Source organism: Pinus tabuliformis, chromosome 1_2 (assembly GCF_031772625.1).
Source record: "Pinus tabuliformis cultivar Carrire ecotype Pingquan chromosome 1_2, CPIR1, whole genome shotgun sequence".
Lineage (NCBI taxonomy): Eukaryota > Viridiplantae > Streptophyta > Pinopsida > Pinales > Pinaceae > Pinus > Pinus tabuliformis.
The window spans coordinates 982,401,082-982,426,080 of NC_142298.1; positions in this window are offsets into that span (position 1 = coordinate 982,401,082).

Consider the following 24,999-nt stretch of genomic DNA (forward strand, 5'->3'; position numbering starts at 1 on the left):
GTTCAAGGAGGGGTAATGATTCCAATGAAACAGGTATATACGTGTATGCAAGGACAAAGGTTGGTCTTGAAAGGGGATTCTCAGTATCTTGAGAAACGTATCTAAAAACAATTATGTTAACATTGGAAGAAACAAATGTACAAATGCAGAGAGAGAGTGGTAGTTTTGGTAACATATGGAATATTTCTTGTGCCCTAATATATGTATCTGTAATGGATTTTGTAAGGAGTTTCTGGATGATAGTAATAGTAGGTGCTTCTGGAGAGCCATTTCGAGAGAGAGACATGATAACATTTGGTAGTATCTCTCTGATCTTATTTGTACTTTTGTTGCATACTTTTAAATATAGCTTAACACAGGATGGTGTGATAGAGAAAGTTGACAATCAATATTTTCTCTCCAAATTGAAAGTAGACTGACATTGTGGATGTTCAACCTATCATCATTGTGAGCAAGGGTGTATATTTTTCTACCTTTATTGTTAATGAACATTGAATATATGGAGTTTAAATCCCACGGTACTATGTATAAAAATCTAAGAACGTTTCATTTGTGCAAGTGCATGTAGATTCATGACAATTTGTGTGACCTTGAAAAGAGTTGACAAGCTCTTCATAGTCTTCAAAAAGGGTTAACATGAATATTGATGTTGTGTCAAGAAGGCATGGATTGTGAATTGTTGATTGGTGTAGCACATGATTGTGATGTTGGAGGTGTCGTGGATTTGAAGCAGTTACGTAGTGATCAAAATATTTCTTCACATAATCAACTTATATTTCATTGTTCCAATCGAGATTGTCCATACTTGGTGCACATTGCAAGAAAATGAATCCATGTATGTGTGCATATTCTCTATGTTTCATTCGTATCTGAATAAAATATGAAATTCAAAAATTTCATTGGAAAAAATTGCAATGTATAAATCAATGGAGAGAAGAATGGCTTGAAAAAACATATTTTCACCAGTAATCAACTATGTCAAGCCCTTTTAGTAGGACTTCTTCGAGGAAAATTATAAAATTGCAATGCATATACTTTGTTGTTAAATGTGGGATTTAAATTATGTTCTGACTTCTCCATTGGTACTGATTGTTCGTGCTGGAGGGAATAGTAGTAGTCATGATCATGTGCTAGTCATGGAATTTGGTATCAGCTACACTGAGATTGGAGAATAGTGTTGGGGTTCCTATTTGCGTGATCATGCCAATTAGTTTACATGTCATTTGTTCCAAAAAGAGTGCATTTCTCGTAATCCTAAACTAAAGAGAATGACTTGTTTGGGAAATTTGGAATCCAGGAAGTCACAAAGACATTGTCGAAGATCTGAAACAGTTGTTAGCAAGTTGTTTTGAATGTATTTCTTCACAAAAACAATTGCAGTTGCTTGTCTATGGTGGTGCATTATACTTTTATATAGGTAGTACCAGAATCTTGGGTGTTGGCCGAATCGGTTATCATGTTAGTGAAAAAACTGTAAATCATATTCATGCTTTTCAACTTTTGTAATTCTTGGTTGTGTAATCAAGGAAATGCATGTAGGAAAAAGGGTAGGGAGTGTCATAGTGGAGAGGCCGTCAATGTTTTATTCATTCATAGGTGATAGAGATACTCCGAGCTAGTCAATCGAGCTGGTTGAATTTGGATTGGTTGAGTGCAAATAAGCACAAAGGTGCTCAAGTTTAGTACATGAATTTGGGAGAATTGGTACGAAAGAAGAAGACTCGATACCTAATGGAGTTAGCTTAACATCAGGATCATACGTAGAATCAAATATACTTTGACAGGGTTTAAAATAGGATTTGGTTAAATTATGAAGGACATATGGTTGTTCACGAGGGTCCATGTTGTTAATATGAGGAAAATCAATGGTAATTTTAGATGATGCACAATGAAAGCAAGAAATATTTCCATGTAAAATCCTTATTTTCATACCTAGGTATGATTCTTTTCATATTGTGCAAACATGCATGTTACAAAGTTTATCTATCCTTTGTTAAAAGCGACAGTGTTAATCCTTAAGGGGGTGGGTTATATTGGTTTTTATGAAGGTGAAGTGAACTAGTTTTCGCAGTTGGGAGATAACTTGAGGTGGGAAGGGATGTAGTAGAGGCAATCATTTTTTTGCGGTTTTTATAAAGAAGTCATCGACGTACATTTATTGTATCTTTGTTTTGTGCATAAGGAAGACACCTTCGTGTGTTGTTAGCTGCATTTTCATTGTTGCATGGTATATCTAAGCAAGTAGAAAATAAGTTATCGTTATTTTGGATACATAAGGAATTCATAATGAATCAAAATTGTGTTAGCATGAATATAAATTGTGTTACAAATAAGATAAAATTGACATTGACAAAGATGTTGATATATAGGTTATGTAAATTTTGAAGGGGTAAGCATACATATGTTGGAATTATTGAACAAGCATATTGTTAAAATATACATTATTGTAGCATCAAACATTGATAGAAATAGAGAAACATAAGAAAATTTCTATTTCCTTTTTTCTTTTTTGACCAACATTGAACGATTGCATAAATATATAAACAAGCAAACATTCAGTTTATAGACATGTAAATGACAAAGCGAAAAAAATATGTATTGGAGACCCTACAGATGTTGATACATACATTATGTAGATTGTGCGTTAGAGTAAATTTGATTTTAAAAAGTTAACATTGACTTTCCATGTCATAATGTTTAAGCCAATCAAAATCCTTTACAATTCAAAAGAGATATAGGTGGGACTAAGCACCGACATATTTTTTAATAATATAATTCACCTATATTAAAAGTTGAAAATACCATTAATATATTATTAAATAAAAGTTATAGTATTGAGAATATTTTTAATGAAGGGTAAATCATGGTTAGAGTGTGTTTTTAATGATGCGTAACTGATTTAAATTTTAAATTTACTTTTTAATTTAACTTTTATTAAATCTTGTGTAAATAAATTAATATATGTATACACAGAGACACTGTTTTTTAGATAAAAGAGCATTTAATTGGTTAATTTAAATATTAAATTTCCTTTTTTTATTTAACTTTTATTAGATATTTTCTTAATAAATTAATTTAAATATAAAATATATATACGGCTATTTATTTTTAATGACGCGTAACTAATTTAAATTTTAAATTTGTTTTCTTTTAATTTAAATTTTATTAAATATTATGCTAATAAATTATTTTAAATATAAAATATATATACGCCTAATTTTTATAAACAACATATTTATTTGGGTAATTTTTATAAAAGTAAAATAATAAAAATGATATATTAAAAAATTGTCTACATGGTATTATTTTATTAATTTCTTAATTTTTTTTCTTAGGTGGCTATTTTTGAGTTGAAATTTCCTCTAATGAAGGGGTAAACATACACATGTTGGAATTATTGAAGAGAGTATTGCTAAGGCAAATTGATTCAACAATGATCTATATAGATATGATACTTAATGTACAAACAATAGAGTTCCTTGCAACAATGAAGTAAGTTAAAAGGTGGTTAATAACAGTTTGTTGTGCAATAGATATTGCATGAATGTCCTTTAGGACTTCCTTGCATGCAGATCCATATTGAATTTCTTCTGAATTAACTAGTATTGTTTGCAAGCACTCAACATCATTGAAGAAGTCAGTTTTGATGGAAAGTCTTAGCAAGACGCGGCAACCTAAAATCGATCCACAAATTTCTTGGAGATCATTTGGTTCAATATAAATAAGGAATATATCTTTTTCTATGACTCCCATGAACTCATTTCCTACATCATTAAAAGTTGTCACATTTTTTAGGTGCCCAATGTGGTCATGTAACTCAATTTTACTTTTGTAATGATAGTCATGTTCCGAGAAGTCCTTGTTATACTTTGTACAATTCCAAAGATTGTTAGAATGTTGTATCACTTTTTTAATGCATTTTTTTTTTGTTGAAGTCTAATGGATATGCAAGAAAATAGAAGTTGTTCATGTGGAGAGAAGTCACAGTTGCACGAACTGAAAGCCATATTTCTTTCTTATAGACTCACATGCAAGTAGTTTCATGAAGAGTCTTTTGTGGTAGGACTCGTTTGGAAGCAACACTGTAGTTTCTACTCAGAGATGGAGAGGAAGAGTTATAGATTGTTTCATGGAACCATGTATGGAGTTGTTGATTTTCTTCAATGTTGGAGTTATAAAAAGAGTGCTAGTAGAGAGTGTCCCTCTGGTGATTCCATTGAATTCAGATACATGACCTCCTTTGATTGCGAAGATTGTGTAATATCTCTCCATTGTTATAATACTGTTTTGATTTGACTGAGCTATATTGGATAAAATTGCAGGAAATCCACAGGAATAAAATCTTAGAATAAATATGTAAGTGAATATTTATTAATAAATAAATGAGATCTATGTACTTGAGAATGAGAGACTTATAAATGAGATGCTTGTCATGCCTTCATGATAATAATTATAGATGAAATTATAGGAAAGTTTAATGGATGGGAGACAAAGATCCATTAAGTTGTTTAGCTGGAGAAAAATGCTAAACATGGAAAAGAATAAAAACTCTGTGGGAGAGAAAGGCGGGATTTTATTTAAAATCCTAGGCAAGTGGATAAGAAAAGGTCCACAAAGCGGGATGCCACTAAAGGAAACCTTATCAAGAAGGAAAGGTATTAAATACATATTGAAGACATCAACAGGGGGCCTTGATGCTGGGAAAATGATCTCATCTCACGGGGAACTGAAGGTGCAGTTCGTGGTTTGGTGGATAATGTGCTCATTAAGTACGATCTGCGAAAATTAATTTCTCAGAATATATGTGCATAATTCTATGTGATTATTTTAGTATGAAATTGAAATAATCTCATAAATATTTATAAGTGGTTGGCTATGAAATATGTGTATGAATGGTATGTGATCTAATTTATAAACAATGGAGATAGTTTGGTGAATGGATAAGGTGATAGGTTCTATAATTAGTAAAAGGAGTAGGATTTTATTATAGAGAAGTAGAATAACATGTATATTATATTATATTCCAATGAATTTCCAAATAATAATATGTTAGGATCAATGTGAAGTAAACGAATAGGAATTTGTGATGGAAGTTGTATAATATGTATATATTGCGACAATATTTTTTTACAATGAGAAAGATAGGACTAGAAGGGATATCGTAATTATGTGATGATAAGCATGTTATAATAGATACTACGGACAAAGAGAAATGCAAAACTCGATCTATGAATGGGAATTATTTAAGATTGTATATATATCTATACACACGTGCACACACACAGATATATATATATATATATATATATATATATATATATATATATATATATATATATATATATATATATATATATATATATATATATATATAGTAGGGATGTTGTAGTGTTGAACAAAAAAATTTAAGGATAGATTTAGGCAAAAGGAGGAATGAACCTATGTGAAGTTGCATTATCGCATACAAGAAACGATTATTGTTCTTTTAAAAACCAAGCTATTCCATGGAAAAAACAACAGTAGATAGTGTTAACTTACGAATTTAAGGAATTTGGTAACTAATAGAAAAGGAACCCATGTTATAATTTTAAAGGGTCATCATAAGGATAGATATGTTACTTAAAAACATAGAAGGAAAAATTTTAATGGGTTAGGTGAGGCAACGGCATTTCTTGAAGAAAAAAATAAAATTGATTGGAAGGAAGAGAAGCTTGGAACTTTCAAGTCTTTAGTGTCATGGCTTATTCGGTAGTAGTAAAGATTCTATATAGAAAAGAAAAAATCTCCATGGTGGATGGTACATGAGACACATTCAATAAAAAATTAATCATTTTTAGTTGAAAGTGATATAACCAATAAGTAGAGATGTATGCTCAAGAGATAGATCAACTTACTATATGTCTAAATTGGTAATTGGGGTAATTCCCAATAGTTGTTATGAATTTCAGAATGAGTAGAGTATTGGAAAGGATAAATTATTAGGGATATCGTATAAGGGTAAAAATTTGTCTCAGATACACTACAACGACAAAGTGAATTTGACCCAACTTCAAGCTATGAGTACATAACTTAGAAATTAATGTAAATATCTAGACATGCCATATAACTAGGACCGGTGACAAAAACTATGGATAGAAAAGAAAATCGAAAGGGAAAGAAATACATATTTCACTCAATGGGTATATTAAAATGTATGATAAGATAGAGAAGAACTCTACCAAATAATATTAGACATTTAATCTTCTTTCTAGTTATGATACGATAACCACGCATCAAAGACTTTGGTATTGAAAATCTGGAATAGACATAGACAAATGCACATTATAACAAAAAGATAGAAGAAGAAACAAAAAATCTACAACATATGTTGGAAGTGGAAAGACAATATAAATTAAAAATATTGGTAATAATTGTAATACAAAAGAGTCAGTTTCACATAATTGAGGGACTCAGCTTGGAATTTATCCCATAAGAATTATCAGTAACCATAAATGGTTGTCATACCCTATCTAGGCAAAGTTAGCTCAATAATGAGCTCCAGACTAGTTCCAGTACTAGAAAATCGCATGATAAGAAAATAGTAAAAGACTGAACTAGAAAAAAAAGTTGGGTTTTGCAATTAGCATCGACATTGAAACTTTAGCTGACCAACTAGGAGGACAAGGTTATTACCTGTAAGAAATGATAGAGAAGCATAAAAGAGGAATTAGTTTCAAATTAGAACAATTTGATATACAGAGCATAAATATTTCATAGAATTGTGAGGAAACAATTCTACTTTCCATTAATTTTTGTGAAAGAGAAATTTTGGGGCAGGTGTTGGTGTTCCTAGCGAGGATTGCAAAGACCTACAACTCCACAACCTATATCAATCCAAGACATAAATGGGTAGTGATAGGGACCAAAAACGATACAAAGTAGATAAGTACATAAGAACAAAAATGTATCACCTGTAGGAGGAAGTAAATTCATTGGAAGAGCCAGGAAATGTAATTGATTACACCTGCACATAACCATAAAACTGGGTTCACTATTATCATTGACGCAACTCTTTTTTCCACCAGGGATGCATCCGTTGCCCTCTATTGGAGCATCACCACAAAACAAAGAAAAAGCTCTATTAAAAAATAATAAACCCAATCTGTGAGTCAAAATTAATAAGTACATGAGAGATATGAAGTTTTATCCTTAGAATGCTAGTAAACCTACAAAAGAAAACATACATGTAAGTGCGGCAAGGAAAGAATAGACATTGAAGCTGATATCCTCACAAGAGTTGCGTAAGGTGGCTCGAAAACCCCTAATATTTTCATCGTTCCCTTGAGTCTATAACCAAGATGGGTGAAAGATGGAACACTACATCATTACCCAAGATACTATCTTTATGAACACTAAAATAAGCTACATTCACTTCTATAATAACCTGATCTAAAATATGTTATGAATAGAGTATGCGGCAGGGGTCAATTCATAATAAATTAGTAGGTAACTATAGTGAAGGTGAAATAGTGTCATCTGGTAAATGTGGTGATCAGCCATGGATTCAATTCGATGCCTCGTCTAGATGTAAGCATATTGTAACCTCGTGGCGAGATGGAGAAGGCACAAGACAAAAACCTTCACAAGTGGAGTTACCATGAAAATACAGAAATTACGGAATGATTGATAGGTTGAAAAGGGTACAAGGTCAAGGTTTAGATTGGCTAAGAATTTCTTTCGATTCACGTGGACCAAACCTCCACTGTTCAGATTAAGGGTACGAACAAGGCAGGTGAATATGACATGGGTCTTGCATAGTTGTCCATCCCAAATAGCATAAGGAGGCGAAAGCTACATGCACCCATTAATTTTCCAATTAAACATATGGCTTGAGGGTATGGTTCCACAAGGTATAAAATCCTTGGTATCGTAATTCATACCACCAAAGAAATGTTAGCAATGCGCTAGAAAAGTAACCCACGTGTTCATAAATAATGAATAGACTTATTATAAAAAACCATATTACATAAATTACATAGTAGCAACCAAACATGTATTTATTTGCTAAGCAGACCTTGGAATGTGGATAATTGTAAATGTGAAGTCATATACAAAATATGAAATAGAGATTGTGAGAGGGTGCACAATAGTTATAGTCTTGGGTACTATACTCACATGTAGTAAGTCAAAGTAAAATAAAAACTGAATAATTAAAAAAAATGAATTATCTTAGCTATTTGGGAGATGTGACAAATGGTATTAGAGCCTACGTTCAACTCTTAGAACTAATGGGTAGAAAAGAGTATGGTTACAAGTCATTGAGCTAGATATCTAGAGTGTATCAATTCAACATCACATCATAGATGTCGCTAAACAATTGAAATTAACATAATAATCTAATGTTCAAAAACTACCATTGAATGGAATAACTATACTATACGTTCAATGTTAAAGTCAATGGCCAACTCGCAACTACAAGAAAAAAATTATTAATAGTGATGGAAGTGCTCAAGGTCAGGTATGCTATACAAATCTTCTAGAAGATTGTTACATAATGGTTTTTCATATAAATTTCATGACGAATCATATTTTAATTTAATGTAAACATAACATGTATTAATAGGAAATGGAAGACGTAGAAAATAATATAAATTTCCAAACAACGTCCATTGTATCACCATCCTAGCATAGTGCGGTTGAGCCATTTATAGATGGAGTTCTTTACTCTACCATCTCGCTGACTATCTTATTTGTAAAAACTTAAAGTTGTATTGGAAGTTTGAATTTGATAATGCAAACTTACAATAATTATGTGTATTTATGAGTAAAGGGGAAATTCAAGCTCAATAATACCAATTCCCAAACCACCTTTCTAGTTGTACAATATCATCTATATTGTCCTTATGCTGACATGGTTACATTAAATATGAAAATCCTCACTTTGGAAGATATTATTATTATTATTATTAAAGAGAGAAGGTGGAAATCTTTGCCACTAAATATAAGTTGCAAATAATCGCCTGAATAGGTACAGTGGATAGATATCTTCATCACTAATTGGTTGTTTCATCTTGGTATTAAAAGAAACAAACAAAAAAAGAGAGATATATGTGGGATTAGAGAAAAATCAAAATTCACACTTGTGACAAATTATAGAAGTGGTTTGGCGCATGATGCACAAACAATTTCGTGTCTTGGTGATATAGAACCTATACGTAATAAGAATTATTTTTCAATCCAACTAAGGGTATGCTCAATTTAATGATATGATTCACTTTTTATGCTAATAAAGGTTAAATTATGCAATGATTAAAACACCATTGTCAGTCACTATGACTAAATAAGTTGTGAGTCCCTGTGATAGATTGCAGAGTTTTGGTCTAAATTAACCCAAAAGCACGTGTGGATTCCAGTATTATTATCACCTATATTCCCGAGTAGTACTGAGAAGATAATCTTAGGACAGGTGGTGTGAGATACATAAGGTTGAATAAGGGACACAATCACCTAAATCACTAACATGTTCTGCAGAAAATGCACCTTATAAGGAGAAAAATGTGGTTAGAAATGTCGCTGTAAGGAAAATGAAAACTGGAAATTGCCTTGAATTCATAATAATTCGAGCAGATACATGAATCACAAAAATAAGAACAATGGTATACATAAGGAAATAATGGAAACCTATACGAAATGATTTGATTAAGTCACTTTGGGATGCAACCAACAAGATATGAGAATGGTGAGTAATACACCTAATGGTGTAGGCCATCCACATGTTTGATATGTGAGTAAGTATTGTAAAGTACATTATATCCTGATAAGAAGATAAGAAACTTTCAAATTGTAGTAATATGAATGAAATGATCTCAAAGGTTCAGATTCGGGAACCTGTATATTGAAACTAGTGGAAATATAATTAAACTCAAAGGTGGACATAGCGAAGTCCCATTAAATGTTTCTTTGGTGATAAGATAGCAACCACATAATTTACTTAAATAGTAAAAGGCACAATTAGTCCAATCGTGTGTACCTTATAGAATGCTAAAGATAGTACCTTGATGATGGTTACCTTATATGAGCATGGTGAAAATTCCATTTGTTATTTTGAGTATCACATATAACAATCGTCATAAAACTAGGTGAATCATTATATCAACAACGTATACGATATTGCTATATTGTTACTACTTTTGTTCAGTTGTGTATTAATAGTTGTTGGGTATAGATGAAATGCACATAGCATATAGTATACCATCAGACTTGTTTTCAAAGGTAGGAATTGCAACTAGTAGCCAGTTTTGGATGCATAATGGTGTAATAAGTAGAGTTCAGTCACATTTAATTTCAATTTATGAACAAAGTATAAATTATATTTATTACATAAATGTTGCAACAATTCTAGATATGTATTATTTTAGGTTGTAAACAATAATAAGGATACTCTTCAGTATAGATGAACAAATGTTAAATATTGGGATTATAAGAAGAGAGGAGAAGTTCTCTGGAAGTATTCCTGAAAAAACCAACCATATGAATAGAGGCAGTCGGTCTGTTCACAAAATATGTAAATATGTAACTATAAATTGTAGATTACGGTCTATAGTGACAAAAAATATATGCGTCGCATTTAATTTATTAATACTCAGAATCTCGGGCAGAGTTGATATGACCATCTTTTAATAGGGGTGTATGGCACATAATATTGAAAATGAGAAGAGTCACTTAAATAAGTAAATCAGGCTGCAGGAAGTCTTAACTTAAAGAGGGAAAAAAAATGCGTGAGACATACTTTTGCAAGAAAAATTACTTTGTTTTCATTGGCATGGGATTTGGCTAGATTCACAGGGGTTACAACGTTTCCTTGAAATTTTCTAGACAAGCATGGTGTGATGGGATTCATTCTTGGTTGAGATTTGGATTATTGAAATATTTTGGATCCAAGTGAGGTGGTTTCAGGAAAATCCCAAGGGTTGGGGGTGGAGATGGTTTTCTCTAGGTATCCCTTTATAGGTCATTGGAGACAAGAAAAATCCTCTAGGTATGGTGATGAAATTCTAAGGCATACAAAGTTGTGTTGGTTTGGTGATTTCTAGACCGGTTTAGGTGAAATCACTATGGTTGAGGGTTAAGGTTATTTAGCCTTTGGATGCCCTGGATGGTTTTTTTTTTGTTTTATCCCATGAGATTCCATGTTAATTCTTGGAATACGGCATGGGGGTGATTTGCTAAAAGAGATATTTAACTCAAACCAATCTATGGTTGGGTGGTACATTGAATTCCTTGACTTGGTTGGCTTTATGCATATGTTATTATGTGCCATTTCTTATTGAGATTAATGAGCACATGCATTGGTTATTGCATTGATTTTATGATTGGTTTGTCATGGATTCATTTTGGATAAATGTTGGTTATAGGCATGATTAAATGATGTGCTCTTGTTCATGATTCAATAAGTTAGTGAACGATTGTTATCGGGAAATCTAGTGTCCACTTGGAGCTGCTAGTCCCACTAAGACTAGTAGCTATCTTAGAAACAAACAAACTTAAACTACTTTCACTTTCTTTTATGAGAAAGATAAGAGGGGAACAAAGGACACTGACCTCAGTCTTGCGCTTGGTTCCTTGCTTGGTTCCTCTCCCTTCTGACAGATCCTTGCCGCTTTTCCTTCATCTACCCAGCTTCAAAGAGCACCTGTGGAATCAAAGCACCATAATACTATCGAAGAACAGAGATCTACAATCATAAACAATATAGGACCAGATATATATTTACCACACAAATGCATATAGCATCAAACATACAACAATGTGGATGAAAACTTGAATAGCTTTATTAATATCAAGAATAGCAAAGAGGATTACAACCAATTGTTCTGACCCAGCGTCATCCTCCCAGCATGAAAGCCCTTCTTCACCTCATGAAAAGCTTAGATCACCCAACACTATGATATTCCACCAAGATAATTCCAGCCTCTGGATCTCTGGGATGAGGGATCCATGTATAGATGATTGCACGGGGGTGAGTTAACTTCTAGGATTTTGATTAGTGTCCTCTCTCTGATAGTTCTTGATTCCACTTGGAGATTGATGATCTCTTACTCATCCCTGGGTGAATTCAAAGAGGCAAGTGTCACAGGAGAAGTTTCTGGAAGATTCCATGACGATCCACCTTGAAAATTGTCTCTGCCATTTGTCTACTCTTGCCCATCGCACCCTACAGAAGGGCTTTCCAGTATGCATCACACCCCTTACACTGAGCAGGTGAGATGCATCGCATCCTCTGCACTGGGCAGGCTGTATGGTCCAGCTTTGACTAGTTCTGAGCAATTTTCTGTGGAGAACTTCTAGGAGATGATGTAATCAGCTGACCCAATTCCTTTAGGGTGTGAAGCAACAATGTTAGGGACTTAGGAGCCCTTGGTTTATGGACATGTATGATTGGGGTTTCAGTGCCCAAAAATGTCTATAAAAGTTGCCCCCTAAAGCATGAGGTCGTTATTTTTTGATGTCGGGTGAAATTCTTTATCATGAGGATCCGAGGCTTTTTTCAAGCTGGGAGGCGACCTATAATAAGATACAATACAATACAATATCTTCATAATATTTTTCATGATCTAGCTGAGGTGGGAATTCCAATGCTCAGCTTTATAAATTCATTTTCATGTACATAACACAGACAATCGTCTGTGTGGCAGACTGATGATTCTGATAGAGCCATCATCCTTTGATTTGGATGATCATCTGTGCAGCAATGATGTACATTTGATGTCTTTATTTTCCTGAATATATCGCAGCCTGGATGGATGAAACTAGATAAGGGGTCTTCAAACTCATCCAATCTTCACTCGGAGTACAAGTCGATCCATGTGAAAGATGTTCTGGAGTCGAACATGGAAGGACATCGCGTGATTACCAGCCAATGATGTAAGTTGTCAACAGGCGTGAGAGGAATCACTGATAATGATGATGACCCACAAGGTACTACAGTAAAATCCGCGTGGTGTGAAAAAGGGACTTGGCGTCAAACACCATGAAAATTCTTTTGGTCAAAGGCCATTGATGTAAACCTGTCACCGGAAGTTAGAAACTTGCCATTGAGGCATGCAAGCTTCAAAGTACTGAAAGGGTTGTTCCTAAGTCGACAAGAAGCGACTCGTCATAGGAGGGCATTAATGAATCCCACATCTATGACACAGAATGGAGTAAATGATTTTGGAGGTGAAAATGATCTGATGATACAAGGTTCAGGGTGGCGGTCATGAAAGAATGGAGCATGAATGTATTGTAGTGGATGAGACACAGGTGAATTCTTCGAGTGACTTCTCTTGAACATACCAGCAACACTGACATGGATTGGTAGTGTTAACCCCAAATATGGATGGTGCAATGGACCAATGGTGATATGACCGGTGAATGGAATAACCCAACCCGACTTGGATGTGGAGTGAAAGTGTCATGTTCAAGAGAAACTTGCTACCAATAAAGTTTCTTCAAGTTTTCTTCCCAATTTTTCCCCAGTGATTGCCGACCAGTACCTATTTATTTTTATCAAGCTTGAGGAGGATAACATATGCTTGTTCTATAACTTGCCCTTCGGGCAAACCCGTCGCTATGTTTTAACGAGCCTAGCAACAGTGAAACTCATTCTTTTCTATATGGACAAGTTTGTTGCTATTGGTTTTAACAAGTTTAACGACAAAGATAACTCGGTCCTTTTCGATTTTAGAGAGTCTGAAACAGACGTAAAGGAAACTCCAATAATCCTTTTTGATCATGTAATCCCTTAAGTCTGAAAAAGTATAAAATAATAAGAAAGGGATGAATTTTTGATAATTTTAACGAGCCGAACAAAACAAGTGCTCGATCTTTTTGTGTAATAATCCCTCGGGTAAAAAAACATTAAAATCTAGAGGATGGATAGCACTCCCGGTAGGTTTAACGAGCTGGAGAGGCCAACTTATCGGAAATATTTTCATATTTTACGAGTCAGATGAAAAGAGCTTAAAGGAGACTCATCTTTTGAGGAACAATTGATAATTTCAGGTAGCAGCTGATTCCAGGTAAGGTTTGGAATTTTCCAATCATGGCAGTGTCACAAGGATGGCTAACAGGATCACTCTTTGCAGTTGTTCCTCAAAAAGGGGTAAACAATCAAATGGAGGTGAATGATCGGCTAAAACGGAGTGGAGGTGATGACGAGAACACGACCAAGGCTCAAAAGCTGATGATAATGCATTCACAATGGTTATTTACCAAAAATTGGTTCATTTTTTAGTGAGCTTAAACTCTGGGGGAAACATTTGCTCATTGCTTGGGTTTAATTTTTAACGAGCTTGAACTTCACATAAAAACTTCTCGTGCTAGTTGTATAATAAGGATGTCATCAATAGCTTCAATTTTTAGGGAGCTTGCACCATTCGAAACTTTGCTCTGGATCCTTTCATTATGCAAGCTAGGAACGACCAATCCTACAAGTTTAAAGGGTTGAGAAACTACAAACTAAGAAACTAAATGGTTGCTCTTTACTTTCAGGCAAGAAGGTTTGCATGCCCCCAGGCATAGCAAAGTAGAGTTTCTAGGTTACCATATGAAATTTATCGCATTCGCAAGATTGCTCCATCCACGTTGCAGACAAAACACTTCCTTGGCGATGTCTACCGAAATAGACAAAGGTGAGTGGTGCGGTCGCCTCCACTCACATAACTTTGACGAGGGAATCTTATTCCAGTCTAATCCCATTTTCCTAAATGGACGGGTGTGTCAGACTAGTCATATATCCTCCATGGAAACCTACCCTATACCCAAGGTTTTCCTGCCGAAATAGACCAAGGTGCATGCCCCTTGGGTTTCAGTCATGTCCTCCCGAATTACTCCTGTTCTTCAGGTGGACGGACTGGAGAGTGATGAGACATTCCTTGCGTGAAAAGACCATTTAGGGATGGAATTTGACTATTAGCTATGTGTGAACCGGGGAACGAAAGCTGGTCTACGAGCTAGACCACTCGACCTTCATGCGAAAAGCACATTACTCTAAAGAGTGAGGAGATAATGGCTACCATGCTATAAATATAGTCACGCCCAAGGAGTAGATTATAATCTAGAGGTCCTTCGACTACCATTACGTTCGTGTAAACAGTTATCCTTCTCAACATTATGGGTACATTGGGAAGGATCCCTAATGGTCGACTGGTTCCTTTATCAAAGCTTGTCATATTTATCATCTCAGGCAGAAGCGATGACAAACCAAGCACTTTCCAAGTAGTTGAGGAAAGGATACTCAAAGAAGCCCCTTAATCTATGATGGTACCGACCATGACCATTTTGTAAGCTTGTACAATGATTCAGAATGGTAGACTAGCTAGCAAATGGGGTTTGTCTAGTAGATTCCAATCGAAGGAAACAACTAGGTTGCTTGGAGGTGGGACCGAATAGATGGCCAGATATGAATCTGACAAACTTCCTCCCTACAATAAAGGCATGGGTAGATTGCCCCCATGTTCATCGAAGTTTGTGTTTACGAAAAGAATTTGAACAGTGTCATTCTCATTCTCTTCGGTGATTGTATCATCTGAAGACGGACCTTCCGAAGACAAGACTGGGTCAACTGCCGCCTCAACCTTTTGACTTTCATTTGGTATGGATTTAGCGGGTTTATCTTCAATGGCAGATGCTTCGACTGACCACAATGGTGTGTCGGTCAGATTTTCAACTAGTGGTGGACTCGACAAGAGTTTCTTGTATCCAGGAGGAAGCCATAGCAGTGAAGCAGGATGGTTATCCAAGACTCTTTTAGCTTCATCTAGGAACGGACAATTGTGGACGATGTGATCACCTTCACACAGTTTACAAGGAAATTTACATTTCCTTCTCTGTCCAAATGCTTTGCTTTCACTAGTTGATGGTGTACTTTCAACATGATCTTCAGAGGTTGATGACACCGGATTGTGCAATCGAGGAGACCAGTCCCTTAAGATCTGAGAGATGCAAGGACAATCTTGATGATAGTGGTCTCCTTTGCAAATGACACATGGAGATAGGCTTGGATGGTGCAGTGTGTGGATTTTCACTAGACGATGCCCAGTTACCCCTTTTCGCCTTTGGCTCCTTCTTCTTCTTCTCTTTCTTCTCTTTCCCCTTCTTCTCCTTCTTAGTTACTTGATTATTGGCTTTACCAGCTTCATCAAGTGAAGTGGAAGGAGGAGAGGGAGAATTGGATGAAGTAGAAGGTTGGGGGGTAACTTTAGTATCATCTAGTTGTTGACTCGATTGTTCAGGAATCACGGTGTTCTGAATGACGGAGGTCGAGAAGAGCCATATTGGCAAGCCAATCGTCAATCCTGGAAGTGACAATGTGGCCATATGAGGTGCACCAACATCTCCCTAAGAAGAGAAAGGACTAGGATTTCCTCCAAGGGGAAATCCTTGGTTGGTGGACTCCATTTTTCTCAACCTTAGACCAACGCGGGAATGGTGATATTATTCCGATTAAAATAAATTTTAGACGCTTTAACACAACTTGTTTTTTCAATTTTTAAGAGTCTAGAAAAAATAAAAGATGACTCTAGTCGCCTTCGATTTTTAATGAGCCTGAAGTGACAAGTGCTCAGATGGACCTTTTCCTTCAAGGAGTCTGAAAAGGAACGAAAGAGACTACTCTGGAAATCTAGACAGAGGGATTACCAAATCAATCGCAAAACTGCAGAATACTTTTTACAGTATGGTAGTCAATCTTCCCGAATGCTGTGTTCAGTGCATTGCGATTGATAGAGCGGTAGACATGGATTCCTATGGATAAAGGATATAGCCTATTGTGGTCTCCCAATATATACTCGACGGTACGTGGGAGCACAAGTCCGTACTGGCACTTGTTGTCTCAAAGAGGAGCAATCACCCAACCAACAATGAAAATGATAGTTACCAGGCTTTACGATGCCGGAATACGTCTCTAGCCTAGACTTCTAGCTGTTGTGTGTTAGGTTCCAAAGCATTTTTATGTTCATTGAATTTATTTTACAGTTGATCTTTCTTAAGAAATTTTCCTTTCAGGTTCATCACGTGATGTAGATATACAATTCCTAAAATGCAATCTAAGATGATAAACAATCGTTTAATCTTCTTTTTGCAATGAAAATCCTAGCTACTAAAGAAAGAGAGATGATATTATTTCAACATAGAGCAGAGAGCACACACTAGATGCGTTGTCCTAAATCAAACCAACAAGCAGTCTAAATGCAAATGCACATGCATGTATTTGTTTTCAGCTTTCTTACTGTGTGAATGACAAGAAGAATGCTAAGTACAAATCTAAATTATCTTTTCAAAGCGACAGTATTAAAAAATTTCTCTTCAAAAACGAAAGGAAGATAATGAAAACACTTTGCTATTTTGAATTGAAAACTGCTTTCGACACTTGAAAAACTACTAATTCAAATCAAATACAAAAGTAACAGTATAATCGACTATCAAGAAAAATAGGATCCTTTTCTTGGACTGAAAACAACACTTGCGACACTTTCAAATCAAGAAAGGACAGTTCGATTATGCTACTTCTTTGTAAAAGATAACTGTAAATGGTGCATAATACATAAAAGCATTCACAATTATTTGTACGATGGAGGTGGAAAAATGGAAAGGAAGGGGGTTTCCACAGTGGTATACTGATTGCAGACAACAAAAATCTTGAATAGAGCTGAAGAGAGTGAAGAAAAACCAAAGTCTGTAGGCAAAATTAGCCTTTTCTGATCATCGCACCTGTTACACAGGGAATCCATTATGCATCCCACCTACTGCACACAGGAGGTGTGATGCATACTGATTTACTTGAAGAGCAGGTGCGATGGTACTAGGACGAGACTTTACTTGGCTTTTAATCACATTTTGCAGCTCAGTTCAGGGATTTAGGCCGAGCAAGTGATAATCAGTAAATACGAATCATAGTGGCTGATCTAATGAGATTACTAGAGCCACCACCAGGGAAATTAGGATGTTTGCAAATCGATTGTTCAGTTTATAAACAAAACCCAGAGATAGAGTGAAGCAACATTGATCTGCTTTTCACTTGCATAGAAAATGCAGTTTGAAGGCTAGCTGGCTTAACTTCAGGCTCCGTCTGTAAGTTTGTAAAGAAAAAAAATATAGGCAAGCAAACAATCTATTTTCTCACCAGTGGAGTTTCCATTTTCTTATCAGGAAATATGGTGTCCACTAAGAGCTGCTAGTCCCACTAAGACTTGTAGCTATCTTAGAAACAAACAAACTAAAACTACTTTCGCTTTCCTTTATGAGAAGTAGATAAGAGGGGAACAAAGGACACCAACCTCAGTCTTGTGCTTGGTTCCTTGCTTGGTTCCTCTCCCTTCTGACAGATCCTTGCCACTTTTCCTTCGTCTACCCAGCTTCAAAGAGCACCTATGGAATCAAAGCAACATAATACTATCAAAGAACAGAGATCTACAATCATAAACAATATAGGACCAGATATATATTGACCACACAAATGGATATAGCATCAAACATACAAGAATGTGGAGGAAAACTTGAATAGCTTTATTAATATCAAGAATAGAAAAGAGGATTACAACCAATTGTTCTGACCCAGCGTCATCCTCCTAGCATGAAAGCCCTTCTTCACCTGATGAAAAGTGTAGATCACTCAACACTATGATATTCCAGCAAGAAACCAACAACACTTCCTTACAAGATACAAAATTCCAGCCTCTAGATCTCTGGGACGAGGGATCCATATACAGATGATTGGAGGGGGTGAGTCAGCTTCTGGGATTTTGATTAGCGTCCTCTCTCTGATAGTTGTTGATTCCACTTGGAGATTGATGATCTCTTACTCATCCCTGGGCAAATTTAGAGAGGCAAGTGTCACAGGAGAAGTTTCTGGAAGATTCCATGACGATCCACCTTGCAAACTGTCTCTGCCATTTGTCTACTCTCGCCCATCGCACCCTACAGAAGGGCTTTCCAGTATGCATCGCACCCTTTACACTGAGCAGGTGAGATGCACCGAACCCTCTACACTGGGCAATCTGTATGATCCAGCTTTGACCAGTTCTGAGCAGTTTTCTGTGGAGAACTTCTGGGAGATGATGTAATCAGCTGACTCTGTTCCTTTAGGGTGTGAAGCAACACTTTTAGGGAATTATGAGCCTTTGGTTTATGGACATGTATGATTGGGGTTGCAGTGCCCAAAAATGTCTATAAAAACGATTATATGAGTGTATGAGCTAACATGTGTGGTTGCAGCTAGCTTGAGAGGGTAGTGAGCCTTCTTGATGATTATGTGATGGAACTAGTGATACAATGATCTTATATGAATTCACGAACTGTACCTACTATGTTTACCATATGTTTGTCTAAATGTTTATCATTTTTATGTCATGTTTTCTCAAGGTCCGAGCCTAAGTGTAGATTATGCACACTTGTGATGATCTTAGAATTGATTATGAAATTTTATGGGTAGTGGCCTATAGCCTAGCCTTCAAAATACGAGGTTGAATCTATGGTCATAGTTTCTTAACTAATTATTTCTCGTTGCAGCTGCATGGAGGACACTCTAATTGTGAAGATGGAGACTTATGGCTGTGTATAAGGTTCACCATGCATGGTATGGGCTATGGAGTGAGTCAAAAAGGTATTTCTAGTCCAGGAAAAGATGGTCAATGGATTTTTTCTAACATCTAGGTGGTCCTGTGTTCTTTGAGGTTGTAGTAAATATTCAAGGTAGTAGGCCCCACTTCCATAAATAGAACTTGGCTGTTCGTTCATGCATTGTAACTCCAAGCTCATGTTTATCTTGGTGATCTTGTAAAAGTGGGTAAATGTGGGGTAGGATGTTACAGGTTGGTATCATAGGAGTTCCATTCTCTGGCACGGGTGTTATAGAGTGGTACCAAAGAGAGGTTTACAATATTAGAGTTTAGGGTGAATGAAAATGGTTGTGGTTATCATGCATGCAGTTATTCTTTCAATTTTGTGTTATAATCTTGATTCATGCTTGATGTTGATATATATTTTTTTAATATTATATATGTTGTGTTAATTTGTACTGATTTGTGCAAGTGTAATAACCTCCCCTAAGATACATTGAGGTATGATTTTTATTATGTCTTCTTTTTGGTTTTTCTAACATGGTATATTTGCAGGAAATAGAAGGTCAAAATATGAAGAGTAGAATGGTGGGTTAAATTTCACATGACTTCCCATGTAGGCCCAAAGTGAAATCAATGGAATGGGAAAGGTCAATTTAGCAACAAGGAGATGATTGTTCTGCTTATCTAATAGATACATTGAGGAGTCTAAGGGAAGAGATTAGAAGTTGTAAAGAAAATAATAACAAGTTGATTGAGGCATAGGAAATACTTGCAAAGGCTCAAGAAAAGCAAGTTGAATTCAATGCAATGATTTTTTCAAGGTTTTCAAACTTACAGAAGGACGGACTATTGTGGATCCGTCATGGAGATAGGAAAGAGTAGAAGATTAATGGGGCAGATGAAGCAGGTCCTAGAGAAGGCATAAGATGGACAATTATAATACAGTGAAGAGTGGCAGACTCTTCGATATACCTGACAACAGGACCGATGCACGTAGAATTTATTGTATCTCTTCTTCTAAGAGACATCATCGCCATCACTGCCATCACCACCAACATCATAGGACGATCGAGTAATAGCCATATGAATTCAAGAAATCCAAGCCTCCTACATTTGATGGGGAAATGAAGAAAGAAAAAGATGTAGATGCATGGCTTCTTGGAATGCATAAATTTCTCAGATTCAATGATTATTCAGAGAACATGAAAGGTAATAGAGCCACCTTTAGTCTCAAGGGAAAAACATATTTTTGGTGGGAATATATTAGGAATGTGAGAGGCATCATGGAAGAGAAGATGACTCAGAGTGAGTTTGAAATACTTTTCAAGAAGAGGTACATGTATAAGAGATATTATGATCAAAATGTGAAGGAGTTCTATGAGCTCAATATGTGTTCCATGACAGATGAATAGTACACAACCAAATTTCTAGAGTTGTAGAGGTATGTGCCCTACCTAAAGGATGAGAAAGAAAAGATCCAAAATTTCATCAGTGGATTTCCATTGTCATTCAAAGACTGCATTTAGTTTGATGATCCTCTGTCATTGTAGGAATCTATTAGAAATTTAAAGCATTGTTAAGAGTAATCAAATCGTACACCCAATTTCAAGTGTGACTCAAAAGGTAATGTGAAGACTAAAGGAAAATGGTCCAAGAATCCAGCAAGACCTTAGTATGCTTGTGAGAAGGAAATGCAACCCCTCATAAGAAGTTTAATGTAGGTCAGAAAGGCCATGGGTCTTATCCTGGAGAGTAGTAGAACAAAGGTAGTGGTAGGGAATCATTGAAGTGTTTGATTTATGGTAAATACCATTAGATGAAGGATTGTACAGTGTACCAGGGTGGAAAGCCACATATATACATTACTCAGGAGGCACAGAAAGTCAAGGATGTTGTTACGCGAATTCCTTGGAACTATGCAACACATGATAACATATAGACAAACCATCATGAATCTATGATTGAGACGGAAGGTAAGCTTTGTGATCAAGTTGTTTCCATTTTCATTGAACTTGGATTTAATTATAGATATGTTAGTCTTGACCCATTGGATAAGTGTCATTTGAATAAATAAGTGCATGCAAAATCTTATTTGGTATAGTTGGATACATGGACGAGGAGAAGAGTGCATCAATAGGTGAGATCTTCTGCATTTGAGCTTAATGGGATGCCTATAAAAAAACACATAAACATTCTTTCTTTGGGCACATATAGAATTCTTTTGGGCATGGATTCTCTGTTTACTCACATAATCAAGTTAGATTTTTATGAGAAGGCCATTGAGTACTGGATGATGATGGAGAAAACAAATCTTGTAGGGAAAGAAGAAGCCTACATCGGTGAGTGTTATAGAAATATTTCAGCACATCAACCCCAAAATTATATGTCAATAAAATAGGGCTCATCAACCCCTAAAAGAGTTGTTTCATGCCCTAAAAGAACTTAGTCATCTGGATAAATCATTCCCCAAAAGTTCCATCTGAGAAACCATCCAGAAATTACCTAAACTAAACGATACTATCTGCTCCACTGGCAAAGTGTGATGCATACTGAGTGGTACACTGCCAGGGTGTGATTCATATTGTTTAGGCCTTCTATAGGGTGTGATGGGTGAGGATGGACAAATGTCCGAGATAGTTTGCTAGGTGGTTACTCATGGAATCTTCTAGAAACTTCTCCTGTGCCACTTGACTCTCTGAATTCGCCCAAGGATGAGTAAGGGATCTAAGAAATCTCCAATCCATTCTCTTATGGAATCAACTCTAACAAGTGGAATGACACTAATCAAACCCCATGGATGACTCACACTCTTGCACACATCTATAAATGGATCCCTCATCCAAGAGATCTGGGGGCAAGAATATTGTGAATTGCAAGGAAGTACTGATAGTTTGTAATTGAGGAAAGAGCATCGTATTGTTGGTGTGATCTTGCTATTTCATGAGGTGAAGAGGGATTGAAAGTTGGGAGGATGATGCTAGATCAAAAAACTCAGTTGTTATTCTCCTTTCTATTAATAAAGGTCTTCAAGTTTTCTTCCATATGATTGTGCAATTGTGAATGTTATCATTTGTGAATGCTATCATTTGTTCATTATATATATGATTCTGTAATGTTTATGTCGTAATAGATCATGATGCTTTGATGGTTCTTTGTTGCTGTACTTGTGTAGGTACTCTCCAAGCATGTTAAGTACGGGAGGAGTTGCGAGTTCTGTCAAAGGGGAGAGAGATCAAGCAAGTGATTAAGCAGAAGTTCCAGTTTGGTTCCATTAGCTTTCTCTTATCTGTTACACATAGACGAAATCATTGGATTGCTTTAAACTATTGTTTCTAGGGTAGCTGCCAAACCTAGAGGGCTAGCATTCTTTAGGAATACTATTTTTCCCATAAACAAATTGGCGACCATACTGGGAAATGAATAGATATTTGTTTGTTATTATTGTTTGTTTTATAAACTATAGACAGTGTCTGAAGTCAGCGAGGTAGCCTTCGAACTGCTTGCTTTGCAATTGCATAATAGATGAATACTGCTCTAGTCAATCTCTAGTTTAGTTTATGAATTAAACAATTGAATTGCAAGAACATCTAGATGCCCTTTTGGTAGCTTAGTAATCTCTCAAGACATTCCATCATACTTTTCTCTTTATTTTTCATCAAAACTCAGCTTAATTCATTGAAAACTCCACATTTGAGCCAAAACCCATTTCAGTTGCGCTCCCTGGACCATCACACTGCATTCCACTGTGACACAGTATTCATAGCACCTCCCAAGTGTAGTAAGTGTGATTCATCTCAGTTTCTGTGAAGTTGAGGTGCGATGATTGACTGGACTCTTTTTCCATCTAGAAATTGAGGGTTCTTGACCTTGTTTTCAGTTTTTTTTGGTTTTTTTGTTGCATATGAACAGTGCCTCTTTACTGAAGCTTACTTGCATCACTTAGGTCAGCCTCAATTACATTAGGATTAGTGAATGTTTTTGTATATTTTTTACTCATTTACAATCCTTTGTCGAAAATTTGTTTAAATCGATTTGTCGCTTTAGTACAAAAAGTGTCGTAATTATCGTTTTGTGTCGAAAAGAGAAGTGTCGTAAATTCTTCCTTCCCATGATAATCAATTAAAATTTTATTCATGTATTTGGTTTTATTTATTTATATTCAAAGTGTCGAAAGAATTTTTATTCAAAATTGTAAAGTGGCATTTGAGTCTTCCTTTCTTTTTCGAAGAAGAAATTGTCGACAATGTCATTTTGAGTGAAATATTTCAAATCTTTGCTGCATTTAGTTTTCCTTTCTGGAATTTTTCACATTAAGGAGAATGAAAACAAATACATGCATTTTCATTCAGCATTTTTTTTGTTTGTGTATGAAAATATGATATAGGGAAATGCACTAGTGTGTGCTCATTGCTCTTTGCTTAAAAGAACTATTATTTTCTTTCCCTAGTAGTTAGGATTTTCATTGTTCCAATAAATAAACATTGTTTATCATTGTAGATTGCATCTTAGGAATTTCAGATCATCATCATGCACAGAACCATTGAAAGGAAAACTCTAAACAATATCAAATTTAAAATGAATTTCAATGAATCTAACAACGCTTTGGAACTTAACGCAACATATCCAAAGATCTAGGCTAGAGACATGTTCCGGCGTCGTTAAAACTAGTGGCTATCATTTTCATTAAAGGTTGGTTGATTCCTCCTCCTTGATACAACAAGTGTTAGCACGGACTTGTGTCCCCGTACTATCACGTATATATTGGGAGACCACAATAGGCTTAAATCCTTTATCCATAGGAAACTGAGGCTGCTGCATTATTCATCGCAACGCACTGAACACATCATTCGGGAAGATTGACTATCGTACATAAGTTCTTGGTAATTTCTCTTTAATTTATCAATAAGGTGTATATTGTAGTTTTGCGATTGGTTTGGTAATCCCTCTGTCTATATTTTCCAAAGTAGTCACTTTCGTTCCATTTTGACTCTTTAAAAGAAAAGGTCCATCTAAGCACTTGTCCTTTCAGGCTCATTAAAAATTGAAGGAGATTAGAGTCATTGTTAGCTTTTTATCGACTGTTAAAAACTAAAAAAGAAAATTTGTGTCCAAGCATCATTAAAATAAATTGAATTTAGAATAACATCCCCCATTCCTTAGTTGATCTTAGGTTGAAACATATGGCGACAAATCCAGAATCCATCGATCAAGGAATTCCTTTTGACGGGAATCCTAGTCCTTTTCCTTCTTTTGGAAATATTGGTGCTCCTTATATGGCTACATTATCCATTCCGAGATTTACCATAGGTTTTCCAGTATGGCTGTTTTCAACCTCCTTGGTTCAAAATGTTGAGACTTCTTCGAAATCGAGTACACCTCCAACTGGACAAAATCAACCTCCATTTGATCCTAAAGTTGA